This window comes from Ornithodoros turicata, chromosome 2 (genome assembly GCF_037126465.1).
Source record: "Ornithodoros turicata isolate Travis chromosome 2, ASM3712646v1, whole genome shotgun sequence".
NCBI lineage: Eukaryota > Metazoa > Arthropoda > Arachnida > Ixodida > Argasidae > Ornithodoros > Ornithodoros turicata.
In genome coordinates, this window is record NC_088202.1 from 70,304,441 (window position 1) to 70,326,903 (window position 22,463).

The 22,463-nt window shown below is 45.7% G+C and overlaps 1 long non-coding RNA gene across 2 annotated transcripts; it reads left to right on the forward strand.

The window, feature by feature from the left end:
* Positions 1-19,080: 19,080 nt before the first annotated feature.
* On the forward strand, positions 19,081-21,611 carry LOC135383695 (uncharacterized). 2 transcript variants are annotated; one of them, XR_010420006.1, is made up of 5 exons: positions 19,081-19,682; positions 19,762-19,825; positions 19,902-20,366; positions 21,282-21,372; positions 21,481-21,611. It is a non-coding gene; the product is annotated as an uncharacterized LOC135383695 (long non-coding RNA). The 2 variants fall into 2 exon arrangements; XR_010420005.1 differs by having other exon boundaries at positions 21,282-21,611.
* The last annotated feature ends 852 nt before the right edge of the window (positions 21,612-22,463 follow it).

Consider the following 22,463-nt stretch of genomic DNA (forward strand, 5'->3'; position numbering starts at 1 on the left):
TGAAACGTACCATTCGAAAGCAGAGACAAGCGCACCAAAATACATACGTTCTCCCAAAGCTGCGAAATATAAAAATGTTAATGAGCGCATTTCCAGGGTTCTAGAGGAGCACTCAAGCGGATCTCCTCTTCGCACTCTTCAGAATATTGCAAGAAATATCCGGTTTTGACTCCCATGTTGTATACGCCCGTGCAAGCACAATAAAACCGCATTTGTTGTTTGTTCTATTTAAACCGTGTCGTGGCATTTAGTTATATTTATTTCAGTTATAGCGTCATGTTTTGATCATAGCTGAGAACACTGTGTACTGAATCATTCATAGGAATAAAGTAAATTTGTAGTTCTACAGTCAAAATCCCATTTTTTTCTTTATTCACATCACATCACATCACATCACAGTCAAAATCCACGCCGTGACACGAGTGTTCACTGTGACGATTATTCCGGCTTGACGGCAGTTCCTCGTACGAGATGCCCTGTGACGAGTTGACCTCCTTGACGAGTTCACCTATGACGAGTTGGCCTGTGACGACCGGGCTTGTGACGAGTTCTCCTAAACCTGGCCGAAGATGTCTCATAACGGCCAAATGTCAAAATGTGTATTGTAACCTGCATTGATATGCAATGTCACAGCCAGGTATGGATTTATATTCAGCAGGGTATAAGCCATGCAGTGTGCCCTTAGGGCCCTTATCATATTTATATACACATATTGCGAGACAAACGGTATGTTATCATACCACAGCACAATGCAACATACTGTGTAATGTGTACTTCCACAAGGTAGTGTTGAGGTTGCTGTGAAGCAGGCTACTATGTGGAGTTAGCTAGTTATGGAGAGCCAGATGAATATTGGCTTTGTTGTGACGTTCTTGGAGTCATCCTACAGTCACTGGCCAAGAAGGAACACCTATCTCAGTCGATGTCAGTTTATTTCCATTCGCCTTGCAAGGGTATAATTCTTGCTTCTGGAATGAGTAAACCTGCAAGAAGCGAAGAGCAACCATGAATAGGCTAGAATATTTAAAAAAAACAAGCATTTGACTCTACATGGCTGGTTTTAATGTGCACAAGCTGCACAAGTGTTGATATGTGTATGTTATTTTATACAAGGGTAACATAAATCTTCATCTAGACAAAAGAATGACAAGCCTTAAAAATGTGACTTCCAGGTAAACACAGAGCATGACCATGAGACGAATTTAGGTTCATCAGTTCATTCTCTTAATGGAAACATGTGAATATCAAATAGTGATACATTACAATTCGTGAAATGGTGCATGCATAGCTTTCCATTTCTGGTTTCTTTTTTTTATAAAAGTAGTGCACGAATTAACATTCTTGCACTACTATAAAATTTCTCACTTCACAACAGAACCTTATGATGATCTTAACAGCTCACCTCTTCGGCCAGGACTCCCTGGGCAGCAACATCCTATTAGCCATGTTGTTGTTTTTCTGTTTCGGAATCCTCCGTGCAGCCACATACCATGCCTGGAATGGAAAACAAGCTATAAATAACAATGTATTTGAATGACTTCCTCCTGAAGTATTTATTCTAATCAGATATGCTTTTGTGCCTAGTATGGTATAGGCACATAAGTACAACATTTGCAGACGTTCGACGTAAGCAGTTCAAGGAGATCCTACTGAAAAATCCGATATGTAGGTCCTCATATGATGTTATTGGTTATATGACCTATAAGTGGTGTAGGTACCACAGGAGTTATAGGTTTTATAGGAGCAATATAGGTATTATAGGAGATGTAGGACCTGTGTCTCCTATATGATGCGTGTATGGGGACACGGTATGAAATTTGGCTGTGGCGATACATGCATACACATGCAATGAACAAAAATAATGAGAGGAGTACAATAAAATACCGTCTACTTCCCTTTATTTATTAATGCCATTCACAATTTTTTTACATTCAAGGACGCAGCTGTAAAGGCTTGCACTGCCGTGGAGCAGATGACGGAGTTGCATGGGTGAGGCGTATGCCTCATCTGTTTCACAGTAAACAAAAATCAGTGAAGAGCTCTGCAACATACTTTGACGCGACTTACTTCATATCTTTCAACATTTCCGTGGCGTACCTGTTCATTTTCCCACGTCGTGTGTGTGCTGGCTCATCTGCGTTGTTCACGAAAATCGATCCGTGAAAAGCATCTGAAATTCACAAATTCGTCGTAAGTAGCAGGGCCACTGGAGCATCACATGTGACATCTTCACCCTGATAAGCGTTGGATGTTTACCAACAGGGACACTGAGCTGACAGATAGAGATAAGGTAATAGGAATTACAAGGGTAGTATTCACACTGAGAGCATAAAGTAGGAGGAACCCACATGCTGGAGAGGATACTGAACAAAAAGCACGAAACATGACACTACTGGCACGCAACTAACCTTTACTTCACCAAATCTAAGGACTTCTGGACGTATCTTCCAACACGCACACAAGAAAGCACGTCCAGGCATCACCTGTAGAGCAGAATAACACATCCACAGCAGTTCGGTGCACCAGAGGAGCCCAGAGCCACAACGAAACGCGAAAATCCGGATGCGAGAACAAACGCGTCCGACCTCAACGAACTTTGCAAGCGAAATGGACGCCAGAGCCCAGAGCCGTATATTAAAAGGGAGTCTGGCCATTGGGAGGAGTCACAAAAAGAGGCTCGACCTGTCAATCACAGTCTCGCTCCTCTGATTGGTTTGCTTTTTACCAAGGGGGTCGCCATGACACCATACTGCCACCCAAAATGGCGTCGAAAGCAAACATAGTGAAGCGGGGATTTCGTGACAAATTTTTTTCACAGACTACTCTGATTTTACACTGCAAATGCACATTGTCATATACGTTTCTCGGAAATCAGTTTCAACTTACGCTCATCCGTCGATGTCTAATCGAAAATAATATGTTTTGTCGCGATGTTAGGCCTAGTGAACACGGCGATCGCGGCGATCACAACGAAATCATAACAAAAACGGCACTGTGTTGTACAATCTTATATTTAATTGCTGGATTTCATGGATATAAACATTCTTGCCTCTTATATTCCAAGTGTTCATGTAGATTTGTTTAAAAATCATTCCGACGACAGAATGTGTCCCAGCAGGTGGTTCTGCCGGCAGCGGTGCAACGACGGAAGCAGACGACAACTCCCGACGTGCCTTACGCATCCTAGGTGGCGCTCATCAAATTTGCACCAACAATCCACTACTTTTGCAGATTGCGAGAAGTATCCATTTCAATCCCATCCAATCCACTTGCCACCCAAAATGGCGCTGCCCATGTTGGATAGGGGGACAAATAGTGAGGATAGGTTGATTGATAGCGCCCCATATTTCAAGACTTCATTGGTCAGAAAGCTGAAAAAGTGGGTGGAGCTTCAGGTATAGGCATGACCCATTAATGGCCAGACTCCCTTTTAATATACGGCTCTGCCAGAGCCCAGAGCAGAGCCCCGTCTGGTGGCGGCGGTGGAAGGGAAGGAAGATGGATACTGTTCAGGCGCTCCTCGCACTATGGCAAGAGAACGGAAAGTCGCGCGAAGACGGGACTAATACTATCGGAAAGAGGACGCTTTCCCAGTCAAAAAGAGGCCTCAATCGCCTTTCTACGCCAACAAAAACCCGACATCGAGAAAAATGCTCCGGTCCTATGTATAAGAGGGCCGCCGTTGCCACGGTGTCCTAACTCGGGAACGGAGAGGGATAGAAAGGTGCCGCAAGTTTCTACGCGTTGCCTATGTCGAGTGCGTTTATCCACTAAAAGAAATTCGCATTCGCCGCGGGCTTGGAACCTGAAAACGGGGACAAAGTCAGGAAATGGTGGTCGGCGTCAGGAATTTCGAGAATGACGCCTTAACCGCTGGAAATGGACGGGTGGTTTGAATGCGAAAGTTGTAGAGCAGAGAACAGAGCACATGCACAGACAATTTCAACTGAATCGGACGTCGGGTATGCGAGTTGAGACTCCGAACAGTGGGAAGCGTTTCAGAGTTGCGCTAGCCAGACTGGTCGCCTCGTCATGCTCTTAAGCCGATATCGCGAGAACGGAACGTCGCGCGTCTACGGGATCAACGCTGTTCGAAAGAGCACATCGAGACTGTCACAACGAAGGAAAAGACGACCATGTCGCAGCAAGGGGAACATTTGGGGGGAAAAAAGCGGTCGGTCCCATGTACTGGGAGGCCAGTAAACGCGGAAACCTGTAACTCGAGAACCGCTAAAGTTGGAAAAGTGTGGTAAATTTTACCACGTGCACCGCGTCGATAACAGTATGCTCTCCGAAGATACATCATGTCCGACGCGAGCTTATTTCCGAAAAAGGACCCCCAAAGTTCGAAAAAACGGCGTTTCTAACGCATCTCCTCGTACAACTTCTAAACCACTATAGATCAGCTGCTAGTGTGGTTTGAACCGTCGTAGAGCTATTCCAGACCTGTTCGGACCTAAATTTTGGTCTCGATCCGACAAACTGGGCGAGAGGTACGGGACTTTGGAGGTGTCGGAAGCACCGGCGGGGGCCTTGAATTTCCAAATATCTCGGCAACTGCCAGGATTTCTCACAAGCCACGAGCATGGAGGCGAAGGGGTAAGAAACGGGAATTCGTCACAAAAAACCGCGTCCCGATATGACAGCTGCAGGCCGAGATATTAGACCCGGAAACCCATCGAGCGACAAAACAATATCGTTGGATGGGGTTCAACAACCACTGGACGGTTGAAAAACGCCAAGTACTGTAATATGCCAAATGTGTGCATGGGATGCACGCATCATTTTATGTTTGATGTTTGGTCGATCAATAATGGACTTGTATGTATGTTCCAAAAATGAATCGAACATCAGTTATTTTAAGCTGCAGCTTAAAATAACTGATGAAACGCACATCAGCCCTCCTAAAATCAATATAAAATGTTTACATGTAAAAATTTTATATTGATTTTAGATATTGATTTTGATATTGATTTTGATATTCATAAAATTTTTACATGTAAAATTTTTATACACTACTGGCACGCAGCATTTTACATGTAATTACACGCAGATTTTTACATGTAAAAATTTTATATTGATTTTAGGAGGGCTGATATGTGTTCCTGCACGTTCTTGCTTGTTTCAGGGTTTCAGGGACTTATAACTGGTCGGCAAAGGATGACTCCTATGTGGCCGTATGTGACCCTGTATGACTCCTGCATGGTCTACATATAGGACCCGTGTAACTTCTACATCCTCAATGCTGGAACTTATGGGTCCTGCATGGTCCTACGTGACTACGGCCTACACAGGAGTTATATAGGACCTTATGGCTCCTACAATAATAATTGGGTGTTTACGTCGCGAGACAACTGAGATCTTATGGCTCCTACATGACTCCTGCATGGACACGTATAGGATCCCATAATGACCTACACAGGAGTTATATGGGTTCCTAAATAACCCATAAGGATCCTGTAGCATCCTATATAATTTTACACAGGACCTATACGAATTACTTATGGGTTTTTTCGATAGGAGCGCGCGCGATCAATTCAAGTACGCCGACTTGAGCTTTTATTTTTGAACAAATACGACGACAAATTTTAACAAATTGAATATGGCTCACAATGGGACGAGTAAATGCTGCTGTACGGTGATGCATTATCGGTATCTTATCGTCTTCGAATAAATTTGTTGTTCCTAAACGCGCAACCAACTAGAAACGGCGCAAACCTACGAACACATACCGAGTTACATCTATTACAGGCACTTCGGCTGTTTTGATTCATTTAAATTACTCGTATGAGAATGCAACTATGTGTGGACAGCACTCTACTAAACCCGACAGTCTACGAAAGCATAACTCACCAGAATTCCTGCTTGACTTGGTCTTGGTCAACACAGCGCGTTATACGTTGGGACTGTGGCGATTCATTCAACTCGGTTTTCACCGGAACAACAGGCGCTGCCCGAAAGACAATGACGGAAAATAGAGAGCCGCTATAAAGTCCGCTACTTTGCACATTACAGCACTACAAATCGATATGTGAACACGTCGTAAACAGCAACTACTCGCTCACACAAGAAACGAGATACCCAACGTTGCTAGACACCATCCGAACTCCGAAGTGAGAGTAGCAAAACAACAAAATATCAAAACACGAAAGGAAAAGTATTGATCCCCCCTCCTTTTATAGCATGCAAAACGTGACTTGCGCTGAGATGAACATGTATGTTCATGACGCGAGTAATTTTCACTGATCCAAAGGAGGTCACGTGGGATTGCTTGACGCTTGCGAAATGTACAGCAATGAAAATGGCGAAACGAAACTTGTGAATCGTGCATTTGCTCTTTATGGTAGCTGCCAGAAAACCGAATCAAACTTATGGGACACTGGATTACAGATATGTTGGCATCTTTTTCATTCCTGCACCTGATTTACGTGGATACATGGGTACGGTGTCTCGCGATGCTGGGGAAATCTTTGCATGGGGAAGTGTGCATAGTTCTAGACCTTTTAGTTTTGATCGCGTAATCGAAATATCGTCACCTCCCGTGTTGTAGCTTCCATGTGACCAACCAAGAGCTGTTCCCCTACTAGCGCTTCCTACAAACGACAAAACCAAACATGTGGGAAGGTATATTTTTGATTGCTCATATATAACGAGAAATTGTACCGTTTTCAGGTTGCTACCACTGCTCCAAGTGGCCGCAATTGTCCTGCGTGTATGATTAAACTAACGACGTCGCCCACCACGGCGGAAGTGTTTTGCGCACAAGCGTTTCAGCGTGAAGCCTGCAGGTAACATTTGCTGCTTACCCTTCCGATATACTGATTGTGAATTTGCATATTCTAGCTTAGAGAAATTCCGAAGGCAAAGGGTGACACACGCTTACAACATTGTGACATCAGTGCAGTGGCATAAGCACTAATGTAGTGCCCCTCAAAGATGAACGAGGGGGACTCTTCCACCCCATGTAAAGCCTCATAAAACACCTTCTGAGGTATTTTTCTGACTATGCAACTGCATCATGATGACATAATTGTCATTGTTTACTGCAGTTTCTTGGATATGTTTTGAATATATGAAAAAAAAAGTCTGATTGACAACATATGTCTTATGATCAGCATCGTTTCGTTCAGCACCTTATGTACTTTTTTTTGTAAATTTCAGCTTAGTGTAAAGCTTTTTGTAAATTTCAGCTTATGATCAGCATCGTTTCGTTCAGCACCTTATGTACTTTTTTTGTAAATTTCAGCTGGACATACATTGTAGAAGGCAGCTAGTGGGGGAAAAGATCATGGTCATAGGTCATTGGCTCCTGGTACATGCCCTTGTGGAGTAAGCTTTTCAGAACACACACAGACAGTTTGCTCGCAGAACCAATGAGTAGAATGTTGCTCGAATACTGAGAGAGAATGGCGTAACAGATACATATGGGAATAAAAACATTTTTCACGAGGGATGCATGCAACTGTGTCGCAGTATTGTGCGCATGAACCATTGTGTGTGACACAAGCCGTTGGGGCACACGGCCTCGGACACACTTGGGGAAGCATAAAACACAGCGATGGCTAATATGGTGGATGCTTCTTTTTTCTTTTTGGCCATAATGAAACATATTCGGCCGAAATGAAACTACCATCGGCCGTATTGAGACTTTGGCCGTAATGAGACACTTGGGGATTAAAGGATTTTCGCCCGTAATGAGACTTTCGGCCGTATTGAGACTTCGGCCGTAATGAGATGTTACCGGGGTTGTCGACTGACATCATTTTTCTGAGCCGATGTAATGTGCAAAAAAAAAAAAAGAAGAGGGAACATGGGGGAAAGGATTACTGAAGTTTTCGGGTAAAGAGGTCTATTCTGCGATGAAAATTTTGAAAAGTATTTTTTGTAAATGAATTCAAATATTTGATAATGGTTACTTACCAGAAATATACATTCCAAAATGTCATTTTTGCATGAATAATAGAGCTATTATCAAGGTAAATTGCATGTAAGCGAGTGCAAAAAAAGAAAAAGGGAACAATCTTTCGAGCACTAGGTTTTCCTGACTGGCATTGTAAGCGCTGTGTGTTTATAGCCTAATTTACAGCCTCTGGTACATCCAGTTGAGAGCCTCCGAGATACCGACATCTCGGGCGAGCTTTGATAGCATATGAAGTTACCTTTCCTTGGCCATTTCCTGATTTCTTAATTGGCAATCGCCTTGTGCTCAGACTCACTGCTGGCAACATTCGTTTATAATATCATCCGTGTGTGTACTGCCCATATTGCCATCCGTACTATCCGATCACACTTGTACGTCGGCATACACTAAGTATGCACTAGTAAAACAATACGAAGAGCAACTAAAAATTCCATAATATCAGTCAGTACAGACAACAAACACAACAACAAAACAACAACAACAAAACAACAAAATAAAAATAACAAAGTACTCATATAGCAATAGGAGACAAGCACAAAGACGTGAATGTCTCGAATCGAACTGCGGACCTTTCGTGTCAAAGTCCGATGCTTTACCTCTCAGCGCAGAGAATGCGCCACCTTAAACTCGCGACGTCAACCATGCACAATGGGGATTATTTCGCAGTCGGAGGCGGACGGCGTGATAGGGACGGCGAGCGTGGCGCCATCTAGAATCGGGAAAATCGTGAGTCGGAGTTGGTTTGGTTTCCGTGTGTGGACCCGAAGCCTTTATCGCCCTTCACCTCCTTTGTACGGTTTTGCAAACTGGCCCACCAGAAGAAAGGGAGTCCCCTGTCCCTGGGGTTGTCGACTGACATCACTTTTCTGAGCGGGTGTAGGGTGAAAGAAAAAGAAGGCAGAACATGGGGGAAAGGAGCCTTTGAAATATGGTTGAAATAATGTTACTGAAGTTTCCGGGTAATAAGAAGAAATGTGTTCTACGACGGAAATTTTGAAAAGACTTTTGCACCAACGCCTTGTAAACGAATTCATATATTTGATAATGCTTACTCACCAGAAATATACATATCAAAATGTCATTTTTGCATGAATAATAGAGTTATCATCAAGGTAAATTGCATGTAAGCGAGTGAAAAAAAAGAAAAGGAAGTAATACCGTTTCGAGCACTAGATTTTCCAGACTATCATTGTAAGCGCTGTGTGTAGGCAATGTTTATCGCCTAATTTACAGCCGCTGGTAGATCCATTTGAGAGCCTCCGAGATACCGGCATCCGTACTATCCGATCACACTTGTACGTCGGTATACAGTAAGTATGCACTAGTAAAACAATACGAAGAGCAGCTAAAAATTCCATAATCAGTCAGTACCGGCGCCAGTAACTTGTGAAAACAATAAATGTAGCATAAATATATAAACAACAAAATAAAAATAAAGTACTGATGCACATAGGTGGGCATTTTGGTGAAACCTCACTCGCCCTCACCCTCACGGCCCTCACGGGCACATGCCCTCACTCGCCCTCACCCTCACGGCCCTCACGGGCACATGCCCTCACTCGCCCTCACCCTCACCGCCCTCACGAGCACATGCCCTCACTCGCCCTCGCCCTCACGGCCCTCACAGACACATGCCCTCAATCGCCCTCACCCTCACCGCCCTCACGAGCACAGGCCCTCACTCGCCCTCACCCTCACGGCCCTCACAGACACATGCCCTCAATCGCCCTCACCCTCACCGCCCTCACGAGCACAGGACCTGAGGGTCTTACCCTCATAATGTCTCCTGTGAGTGCACTCATGAGGTTGTGTCCCTCATGAGACCTCCTGTGAGTGCACTCATGAGGTCTGAGGGGCCCCAGGTCTCTGTGAGTGAAGTCACTGGTGAGGCCTGAGGTATGTGAGGTCAGTATGAGGGCATTCAGAAATGAGGTCAAATGACGCATGCTGTGGTTCCTGCGACACAACCACTGGCTGTGTACACTTTAAAGGGCTGGTGTGCACGTATTTAGCAATTTCGTCTACGTCGCGCTGGGAACACAGCAAAGCGTCCTGAGCTTACTGATTACTTTGCGATATGGTTCCAGCGACCTAACTACAAGCAGGGTGCACTTTAAAGGGCTGGTGTGCACGTTTTTACAAATTTAGTCTATGTCGCGCTGGGAACACAGCAAAACGTCCTGAGCTGACTGATTACTTGGCGATATGGTTTCAGCGACACAACCACTGGCTGTGTACACTTTAAAGGGCTGGTGTGCCCGTTTTTACCAATTTCGTCTATGTTGCGCTGGGAACACAGCAAAGCGTCATGAGCTGACTGATTACTTGGTGATATGGTTCCAGTGACCGAACTACCGGCAGGGTGCACTTTAAAGGGCTGGTGTGCTCGTTTTTAGCAATTTCGTCTACGTCGCGCTGGGAACACAGCGAAGCGTCCTGAGCTGACTGATTACTTGGCGATATGGTTCCAGCGACCCAACTACAGGCAGGGTGCACTTTAAAGGGCTGGTGTGCACGTTTTTACCAATTTCGTCTATGTTGCGCTGGGAACACAGCAAAGCGTCCTGAGCTGACTGATTACTTGGTGATATGGTTCCAGTGACCGAACTACCGGCAGGGTGCACTTTAAAGGGCTGGTGTGCTCGTTTTCAGCAATTTCGTCTACGTCGCGCTGGGAACACAGCAAATCGTCCTGAGCTGACTGACCAGTTGGCGATATGGTTCCATCGACCCATATACACGCAGGGTGCACTTTAAAGGGCTGGTGTGCCCGTTTTGAGCAATTTCGTCTACGTCGCGCTGGGAACACAGCAAAGCCTCCTGAGCTGACTGATTACTTCGAGATATGGTTCCAGCGACCCAACTACCGAGAGCGTGCGCTTTAAAGGGCAGGTGCGCCGGTTTTTAGCAATTTCGTCTATGTCGCGCTGGGAACACAACAAAGCCCAGTACACTTGGCTGTGTTTCCAGCGCGACGTACACGAAATTGCTAAAAACGTGCACATCAGCCCTTTAAAGTGCACCCTGGAGGTAATTGGATCGCTGGAACCATGTCACCAAGTAATCAGCCAGCCAAGACGCTTTGCTCTTTCCCAGCGCGACATATACGAAACTGCTAAAAACGGGCACACCAGCCCTTTAAAGTGCACACTGCATGTAGGTGGGTCGATGGAACCATATCACCAAGTAATCAATCAGCTCAGGAGGCTTTGCTGTGTTCCCAGCGCGACATAGACGAAATTGGTAAAAACGTGCACACCAGCCCTTTAAAGTGCACCCTGCCTGTAGTCGAGTCGCTGGAACCATATCACCAAGTAATTAGTCAGCTCAGGACGCGTGGCTGTGTTCCCAGAGCGACGTAGACGAAATTGCTAAAAACGGGCACACCAGCCCTTTAAAGTGCACCCTGCCGGTAGGTGGGTCGCTGGAACCATATCATGAAGTAATCAGTCAGCTCAGGAGGCTTTGTTCTGTTCCAAGCGCGACGTAGACGAAATGGCTAAAAACGTGCACTCGGGCCCTTTAAAGTGCACCATGCCTGTAGTTGGGTCGCTGGAACCATCACCAAGTAATCAGTCAACTCAGGACACGTGGGTGTGTTCCCAGCGCGACGTAGACGAAATTGCTAAAAACGGGCACACCAGCCCTTTAAAGTGCACCCTGCCGGTTGTTGGGTGGCTGGAACCATGTCACCAAGTAATCAGTCAGCCAAGACGCTTTGCTCTGTTCTCAGCGCGACATATACGAAACTGCTAAAAACGGGCACACCAGCCCTTTAAAGTGCACACTGCGTGTAGGTGGGTCGATGGAACCATATCTCCAACTAATCCGTCAGTTCAGGGCGCTTGGCTGTGTTCCCAGCGCGACGTAGACGAAATTGTTAAAAACGGGAACACCAGCCCTTTAAAGTGCACTCTGCCCGTAGCTGATCGCTGGAACCATATCACTAGTGCCTTCATAATTTGTCCACGTCTCGTAAGCGTCATTTAACCTCATTTCTGAATGCACTCATACTGACCTCACACCCCTCAGGCCTCACCAGTGACTTCACTCATACAGACCTGGCGCCCCTCAGACCTCATGAGTGCACTCACAGGAGGTCTCATGAGGGGCAAAACCTCATGAGTGCACTCACAGGAGGTCTCATTAGGGGCAAAACCTCATGAGTGCACTCACAGGAGACCTCATGAGGGTAAGAACCTCATGAGTGCACTCACGGATGGCCTGATCGCGGGCTTGCCCTCACTCACCCTCACCTCAAAGGCGTGAGGTGAGGGTGAGGGGCACTCATGAGGGCCCTCATGAGTGAGTTCGCCCAGCTATGCTGATGCATATAGCAATAGGAGACAAGCAAAAAGACGTGAATGTCTCGAATCGAACTGCGGACCTTTCGTGGCAAAGTCCGACACTTTACCTCTAGACAAACAGCGCAGAGGACGCGGGCCGCCTTATACTTGCGAGGTCAACCATGCACAATGGGGAATATTTCGGGAGTCGGAGGCGAATGGCGTGATAAGGACGGCGATCGTGGCACCATCTAGAATCGGGAAAATCGTGAATCGGAGTTGCTCCCCGGCTGGTATGGCCTCAGGTATGGTATGGTATGGCGTATCAGGCATTGGAAAATGCTTATTGATTATGATTTCTCACAAGTGATACATCACATTGCTGCGCTACATACAACTAAGATACTGAGGTTAGATTCCGAACATCTTGCATAATACACGCGTTTGATATTCGTGCCGATCGCTAGGTTTCGTGCGGCGTTTACTTCAGGAGCCTTTTCCCCAGTGACCTTTTCTTCCCAGAGTAACTGGGTGTGGTTTCTTATTTGTTGTTTATCGTGAGTAAGGAAATGAACTTTGACACACACACATAAAGAGAGAGAATGTGGTGGTGGAATATATGTGCTTCCAACATGGCTTTCGACATTGTAATACACGCATGTAAACTAATAGATTGCAGCCTTAGATCTGAAATACGGATTGCTATCTGCACTTCTGTTATCTCTGACTTTACGTGAAAAAAACTTGTGGCTTTATGCGTGTGCTCGTAATTATGTGGAAATTGGTGAGTCTGTACGGCCCATTATAACTTGCGAACCCTCATTGCCGAGTAGCAAAGTGCGACTATTTGCGGCACACTGCATTCTCTCTCTCATGCAACATTGAATACCAAACCACTATACTAACACAATGTTATGTACTCTAACCCCCGCACCCATCGCGAAAGTTCAGCAACACATATACAGTACAACTTATGGTTTATTGTAGGAAACAGACAAGTATAGATGTGCATAGCAACTGTCGTCCATAGGGGTCATCTGTATATTTTCTGTATGGGGAGTAGGATGCAAATCGCCTGGAACTGTGAACTGATCGGCTGTGCACAGGTTCACGCTAGCTAAACGAGCTTCCTCAAGACCTGCTTTTCTCATTTCTTCCCAAGCGGTTTTGTCGATTGCCTTCGCAACGCTCTTCTGATACGCACTGTACGTGCCACTTACCATACAGGGTATATCGAGAGCACCAATAAACTCAGAAAGACCAGAGAAACCAGAACCTATGGACGCAATTCCGTTTACAGCTGCCGAATTCACGTCTAGGCGCTGTTGGACAAGCTGTCCAGGTGATTTCTCCGTCGAGACAACATCTTCCCTGAGACACATCTTACACTTCAACCAGAAAAAACTACAGAGACCTCGCCGTTGTTCCGATATGACGTACATATCACCCAGGCCACAACCAAATGGACTATGTACAGACAAAGCTTGCAAAGATGAAAAGAAATGTTCAATCTCGACAATACGTCGCCCGTCAAGCACGAAGTTACCAGTTTGAGTTTTATCGCCAACATCAACAGGAGGGGCCGGATCAAAAACAACAGCTCGAAGCGTTATATCGTTAGCATCAATGGATGGAGTCTGACTAGATAAGAGATCCCAACTCGTCGAAGCGGAACACGCGCTAGTATCAGGAGGACTTTCACTCAAACATGCAACATTACATAATTCATTCGAACCTTCAACAGATGAATTTCCAGATCGTCGAACACGAATACCTGTGCGACCCAAATCCGCCATGAACCTCTTCTTCCGCTTATGCTTCCCGTACACAAATCCTCGAGCCATCGCAGCGAGACCAAGCGCACAACCCAACTCGAAAGTAGGTTGCAAAATGAGCATCCACACTCCCACACCATTCGTAACAGCCACCACTATGGTGCGCGTGCGCGCCGCATGGTCGGCGGATGGATACGGTCCAAATGTTCCGCGCGGTTTTTCCTCTGCTACGGTTAGAGGGCGACACCGAATGACGCGGTTTACGGGGGTTTGAGACGGTATTTATCCGTACTCACGTTTCATGCTTTTTCATAAAAACGGAAAGTGGTAGACATATAAATTTGATGTCTATCGATTCCTGAAATATTTCCAGAGAAAGTAAATGGAAAGGTTTTTTTCGAAATGGCTATAGAAGTTTAATAAAACTTGTTCAAAGAGGGAGGAGAAAAATTGCGTATTTTTTCGCATTCGTGACGTCGCCGTAAAATACATACGACATGTATGAGAAATCTAGTAGCGTAAATGTCTTCATCTCGTCTTCCTCTTTATGATGAAACCAACCGTGTCAAAATCTGCGCGGTGGGTACCGAGAAAAAGCGTAAAAACTGTTCCATAGGAAATACATTGGGACGGAGAGCTGGTATGCCATCTTAAACATATCTCGTCCTCCCACATTTGTGGGCTTCTCTCGAGTTCCACATTGTTAGCCTTCAGCAATGTAGGGTACCTTGGTTAAAGTAGCACAGAAGTCATTTTTAACACCCAGTTTTCTTCCTATAAAACTGTTAAGTAGGCCAGTAAGATGCACCATGCAAAGTAATTTACACCACAGAGTCGTAATTATCGCAGAAATTGAATTTAAAATACGCCGCAAAAAGCGACCGTGCGCAACGGTGGTGAAGAGCAGTACCAGCCTGTGATCTGCCTGGAACCTCGCGCTAACGCTATAAGGAGAACGCTCGCTGATTGGCCTAGAGAAATGTTGTCTGCTACTCGGCTGTTCGGGGTTCTGATAAAGCCTTTCTCCTTGCTCGGTAATGCTTCGGCCGCTCCTTCTATCCCCAATTCTTCTGGAAAACCGGCAAAACAGGTTTACGGCGGCAAAGGGACAAGGCGCTGACCCCACTGACCGGCAAACCAGAACGAGTCTCCTTATGCCGTCATCGGTGACGTGCCATCATACCTCCTCATCCTCGTTATAGCTGGAGTGGCGAGTTAAGGGTGAAGGCGCGGAGCTTGTTTATGTGAGTTTTTTTCTGGGAAACAAATTGCACACATCAAAACCTTTCGCGCTATTCGGTATAATGACACACACACTTTCATCAGATGTCTTAATCTGAAATTTTTTTGGATGGCCCCCTGTACTCCTTTAAAGGCTACAGGTCACTCTCCCGTGTGTTCGGGGATTTCCGTCCTTCTAGAAAACAGCACAATGTGTGAATGAGGGCATCACCACCCCCGTTGCTTCACTCTTGGAAGCAGGGAGAGAAATGAGAACACCAATTTGAGAAAAATGTGAATCGTGACCCCCTTGTGTCACTTGACAAAGCCTGGTGTCTAAAGGGAACCCTTAATATGTAGCTTTAGCGGCAATTCTACTCATTCATTCACTGGTAACTCAGGACAATGGCTGCAGCGCACCAGGCAGCTATTGACAGGGAGTTTTTCACTGAAGATAGAAAGTTGATGAACATAAGTAGAGGAGGCAAGCAAGCTGGTGTATACGACTGAACGGAAACATCTCTTTGAGTCCGAGGAGCAGCGTGGGGGGGGGGGGGGGGGGGGGGTACTGGACAGGACACACAGGGTACAAGAACCGACAACGACGACTCAAAACCAGCAAATGAACAAATGACCACTTCATTCAACATAGAAAAAGTGGAAGAAGCGATAACGAGTCCATTAGCTGGTTCTGAGTCGTCGTCGGTTCTTGTCCCGTGTCCGCCCTGTACCTTCTCTCAGCTCCAGAGACTCAGCGGGACGTCTCCGTTCAATGGGAAGTCGGTCCACGCAAGATGCTGAAATCATCACACTGCATCACGGAAACAAAAAGGAAATGTGTAGGCATTGTGTGCAGCAGACATGCACCCACAGGTGGCTCTATTTATGCACTAATTTAAAAGAATAATCTTCCTGGACAGCTCAAAGTATTTACGGAAGTAGTTACTGTATTCTAATATATTTATATGTTGTATTTAATTACTTTTATCATAAAGTATTTATAGGCAGTATTTAAATAAATGAAAACATGTAGTATTTTGTATTTATATTGAAATACCCGAAAAGTGTATTTATGCCCATCCCTGTGTACGAGAGGTGGCTGAGAAGTACAGTCGCACGCAACTCCCAACCGAAAATGGCATTCAGATGAGACTGAAAAAAAAGATGAACGTACATTTTGTTGGCTGCTAGGGCGTACATTCGTATGTTTCAACGAAGTCACCCTATACAACTAGATTGGTGGCGATGCGTTGTTGTGTGACGCGACGATCGCTTCCACCTGCTTTCGGTGCTTCTTATCACTCACAGAAACTGATCGACCACTGTGACGTCCGTCCTCAATATCTTACCAGATCCCGATGCATGAAATTACGAAAAACGCACAGTGCTTGGATCAACAGCTCGCCGAGACTGGGAGGTGACCCGGGGGCGAATCCGGGCGCCGTCTGTGCTGTCTGGTTGTTTTGCCTGTGCTTCGCTTTAAGACACACGGCAGCACAGCTGCCTATGAAGTCGACCCAGGACGCACGAGGGGGCCCCCGGGATAGTTGTGACTGCGGCAAACAGTTCCATCACCATCACCACCACCACAGTTTTGTAAATGACGATTAATGTCAGTACAGTTCAATCTTTGGGCCGTTCAAAATCCAATCACTGGGCGTTGTTTTAAACGTGTTGACGTAGCAGGCACACACGCCCCCGTGGCAGCGGCTGTTGACCAAGAACAAGGAGGAAGAAGTGAACGGAATTCAACGATTCTTGGCCACTGATCTCGATTGTAAAAGGCTGGATCGCGGATAGGGAGCGCGAGCGTGAAGAAACCGGCCGCCATCTTACTGTACCCACAACAGTCGCCGCAGCGATCATGGCAACTTCTTGCAATTACGGTCGTACCAACCGTACTGGCAAGGCTACAGGGCCTAAATTTATACAGGTGAGTCACTCTTTATCGAGGAATAAATAGGCGTCCATTCTGTATATTTAGTTGACCATTATGAAGTGTTTTTTTTTTTTTTGCCCAAAACGAGCACTGGATGCAGGTTGCTTGATCGCTCTTCCGACGTTCAATCGAGCACACTTGCATTTTACCCGGCGGCAAATACAGTTTGAGTGCATAATATGCTTGAAAGAACACGTTACACTACACAGGTAGTGTTGTCATCAATATATGTGCGAGCACTCGAGCGCTTTTTTACATGCATTGCTAGTATGGTACACGGTGTTCTCTGCGGAAACAAGTGCCACATTCATTTCTTTGAATTACCTTCACGCACAAGTTCGGTATTACATCCTAGTGAGACCACGATTGTCACCTTTTTTCATGTATTGGTATTTTTTGTGCCTTGGTTTGATTTGTGACAAAGAATCCTACGTAACGGTGGTGTGGCGCGACTTGAATAACGCCTTTGTGTCTGAGCTGTATCGTCAGCTTGTTACGATAGTAATAATTTGTAGCGTGTTGTGCTATTTGTAGCAGTTTTTAAGGCAAAAGTGGCCTCTCAATACAGGTTTCGCCATGAGAGCTCCCCAGTGAATAATCTGTGCAGTGTGATACGGCGCCCAAGCAGCACAAAGGACTGGGATTCGGCTGGGAACGTAACGGGGATGATGGGTTCGAGGTGGCCGATATCGCCGTCACAAGCCCGACTGCTTCCCGACTATGTGAGGGGGAAGAATTGAGGGAGAGGGAAACTACATGAAATTATTTCCCGATAGATCCCCGTTCGTGTCCCGGTCAGAATTCTTTCCCGATAGATTCCCGTTTGCGTCCCGGCCAGGATTCTTTCCCGATGGATCCCCGTTAACGTCCCGATCTGCTGTGGTGTACTGGCTAAGTATTTCTTCCCGCTCGTCTCCCGATGTTTATGCAGATTCGGTAACACGTGATCGGATGGTACTGCTTGAGACAAAGTTTCTGAAACACGGGTATTCTGTATTGGACTTCTCCCAGCCACCTTTGGGGAATGCTTGTTGAACAGAATCCTTGGGAAAAATCTGCCCAAGGATTCTGTTCAACAAGTGTCCCCCTTAAGCCGCAGGGGAGGCGTGGAGAAGTGAAATACAAAACACCCGTGCTTCAGAAACTTTTGTCCCAAGCTGTACGAGACAGTGAAGCATCCCTTCAGGAAGGAATTTGGCTGCCTGGTATGAGGTAACTCTTTCAAACATTGGGCTGCAGTTCACTTCATGTGTTGTGTTGTGTTGTATGACAGAAAACATGCACACGCAGTACCCTGAACAGAAGTATTAATGGAGCCTCACTGCAAAGCAGGCAAGTACAAGATACTCGGGAAGAGTCGGCCACGCCCGAACGAAACGACCGAATCCCCAGAAACGAAAAACTCACGTGAAACGAAACGAAGAGAGCTTTAGCAAGTCGAACTGATCGGACGAAAACCGCTGCACCGAAACCCGCAAAGACTACGCTGGAGCTCCCTGCATTTGGGCTACCGCGACTGCCATCGCCATCATCTTTGTTTTCGTTGTCATTGCTGGGCGCAAATGGCCGGCGTGTGTGTTGTTAATGTTTCTGTGCTACAAGTTTTGCAAAGTTTGGTTCGGAGGGAGTATGGAACGCCGTTTTGTGGTCAACGTGGCCAGAGTGCCTCAAAAGTACTCCTGCCGCATTCTGGTCACTGTTATAAGTGTGATGCCCTGACACCATCAGCAGCTTTTAAGTAGATTCATGGCACATGAGGAACCTGTGATGTACACCATCGCACACAGTCAAGAAAAATGTAGCATTTAACCTTGCTTTCCTTCATTATAACAAAAAAAAAAAGAAAGAAAGAATACTAGAGAAAGGGTCGGCAAAACAGTGAGTGTTTTGTTGTTGTTGTTTTTGATTCTATCGATCTCTCACTGTCAGATTGCACTGCCGATCTGTTCACAATCATAACTAATACCTTAGCTTTGGCCAATCTCATGTTGCAATTTTGCTTCAAACACAACATTCAGTGATTCTTATGAAAACAGCAGCATTTCTCGAAAGATCCTGGAACGGCCACAATCTCAAGAGGTAGTACGATTCTACCCGTCGTCATATTTCGTCCGCCAAGCCATTGCGCGGAGATGTTGGCTCCATGCCCATTTCAACACAGGCTCACTCGCCCGCGCTCGCGCGTCGTCGCTTTGCGGGCTTTGCCTTCATGCCACCAGCCAGCGCTGCCTGTCGCGCATGCGCTGTTCTTGTTGGGTTCGCTTTGGCTGCTGTAACGGTCGTTTCTCGTCGCCGCGTGTAGTTCGCGTAATTGCGAGCGTTCCAGCAAGTCTAAAGCGTTTAAGAGGCTTTGTATTGTTGTTCTCACTTGATGCTGTGGTTCTTGCAACCCGTCTGATATTGCAACTGTCTGTAAGTGGAAGCGTTTCTTCTAACCGCGAGCAGACCAGTCGGTCTCGTTTGACATGTCAAAGAGTGAAGACGCTGCCTTGCATGTGAAGCCAAATCGTTCTTCGCCTTCAGGATTCTTGCCGTTTCAGGTGTGTAATTAATATAACTGTGAAGTAATATGTTCGACTGCGCCATGCATTCTCATTGTCCGTTTTACTCTATTTGCAGGGATCTGCACAACGACAGGGAGATAGAACGCCAAGTGAAGTCTACTGTATGCTTTGTGCAGACGGTATGTCATATGTCTCTACACTGCTCTACATATAGGTGTCCTGCCATCGTATTTTCTGGAACGACATTTCATGCAGGTTCAGCGTGTATGACGCAGCGGCCTCCAGCAAGAGAAACTCAAGCACCGTGTTCAAATGCGGTGGGGACTCTTGCTCGACATAACAACGCTTAGAAGTGCTTTTTCGGAAGAAGGACAAGTTGGACCGGAAATGAGGACCTAGGTGTGCTCTTTTGCGTTGTTGTTCACCGTTCGATCATTACCAATTTTTGTGCCCTCGTGAGTTCAACGCTCAGGTATGTTGATGATAAATGGATATGCGTTAAAAGGTACGTACTCCGGAGTGGTGAATTGTTGTGGTGAAGTGATTTGTTGCTGCTATCTCCTGTTTCTTGAGGGTTCTTGTCGGTACTCATATACCGCAGGCATGAGGGGCTTTCTTTGCAGAACATTTCAGTGAACCAAGACTGCAGCATTTTCAAGATTGCCATAACCAGCATCAATGCAGCTCTCATGTCAACATCAGCATCAAGACAGCTCAGATGTGAGCATCAGCCAGGGCAGCTCTGATGTTAACATCATCATCAGAGCAGCTGTGATGTTAACATCAGATCTGATGTGATTTGGGACACTGTCTTGATGCTAACATCAGCTGGTGTTAACATCAGCATCAGAGCAGCTCTGTGTTAGCATCAAGACAGTGTCCCAAATCACATCAGACCTGATGTCGCTTTTTTTTTCAATAGGGATGCTTCTCCTTGACCATGTTTTTTTTTTTTTTTGCTTATTGACGTTTTTGTGAAGGAACGCTGGATATGTGCACACCATTGACTGTCAGCTCTAGTCCCGGTCAGCTGTCATTTTTTACAGTTCTCGTTGTAGTAATTGCTAGTCATTTGCACCAAAGGCGCTGGATGTGAACTATTTTCTCTTTCCTGGACTTGCATTTCTCCCAGTCGTTGGCTTTGTCATTTTTTCATAATTTAAATTTTCTCTTGGTAACTCTTGAGTTTCGTAATCCCTACACTGTGCATTTTACCATTTTTGATAAAGCTCATCCCACATACCGTGCACAGACTATTTTGTGCTGACGTGCAGCAATTGTTCCATTACGTCTAATGTTACATGCCATTCATTTTTGTGTCTGGGGTACTGAAGCGTGAGCAGATAGGCAGACTGCCTATTACTGCATAACTTCGTTTTCTTTGAGACACCACCACTTGTGCAGGCAGACCGCCTCTTGCTGTATGCTTTTTCTTTCTTTTGAGACACCGTTGACGTGCTAGTGGTTACGCAGTCAGGCTGCATATTACTGTATACCATTTCCCCCCATGCAGCAATTTTACCGTTACATCTAATATTAATGCTACAAGCCGTTCATTTCTTTCTGGGCCACTACCGAAGTGCAAGTGGTTAGGCAGACTGCCTACTACTGTATACCTTTTTTGTTTCCTTTCAGAGACCACCTCTTACTGGGTACGTTTCCCCCCCCCCCCCTTTTGAGACACCATTGAAGGGCCAGTGGTTACGCAGGCAGGCTGGATATTACGGTAGACCATTTCCACCCTTTTCTTTTCAGGCTACATTGCCAATGACAGTAGTTATGCGGACAGGCTGCATATTTCTGTATACCCCTCTTTTTTTGTATTTCATTTCAGACACAATTGGCATACATTGGGTGATGCAGGCAGACTGCTTAGTGTGCACCACTCGTCGTTTAGTCTATTGAGGTGCTACAAGTGTTGTGTCAGTCTATTTCCTCTCCGAAAATAAAATGTTGGGCTCTACACACACTGTTTACACTCGAAATTATTGTAATTATTAAAAATAAGCATATTAATGCTAAAATATGCATGGAGGGTAAATATGCATGGGGGGAGCCCCCTGCCAGCATTATCGGGGATCCGTCGGGGACCTGCTGGGACCGAATACTTGCTGCCGATGTCGGTCCTTAATCATCCCGGTGTTGCAAACTGGAGGAAGGACCGGTATCGGCTGGTGGCGTGCCCCCGACTTTGTAGGATTCTTTCCCGATGCTGGACCGGCTTCGCCCCGGTCCTTTGTGCTGCTTGGGCGGGGTGTACAGGTAAGTATCACGTGCCTCATCCACTGGTTTCTACTTTACAGGAAGGAACAACCTCAGTGCACGCACTGTGGTTAGCCTCTCTCAGTTTTGCATATTTTCTTTCATGTTCACATCAGAAACACACCTAACACTTTAGGCTCCTTCACCCAGCCATATTATTAGAGATTATAATTCTTTTTAGAAGAGTTCCCCATATTCTTTTTAGAATAGTTTTTAATCTTTTTAATTTTTAGAAGACACAGAGATTGTAAACCATGTTTTAAACTGATGTTTAAACATTTGTCCAATGCATTTATTAAACAACATATTCATTTTTAACTGGTTGCACCCAGACCAATGTTCTGATGTATTATTTCCTTTGTTGTCGATGCACCATAAAAATTGGAATAATCATCATCAATGCAGGTAACTTCACAGCTGCCTCGACATACTCAAGAAATGGGTGCAGAACCTGCGTAATGCCCACAAACTACCATAGCACCTCCAGAAAGTAAAGGCATATGTGTCACATGGGATTTTTAAAGGAATTCACAGTATATAATACCTTGTATGAAC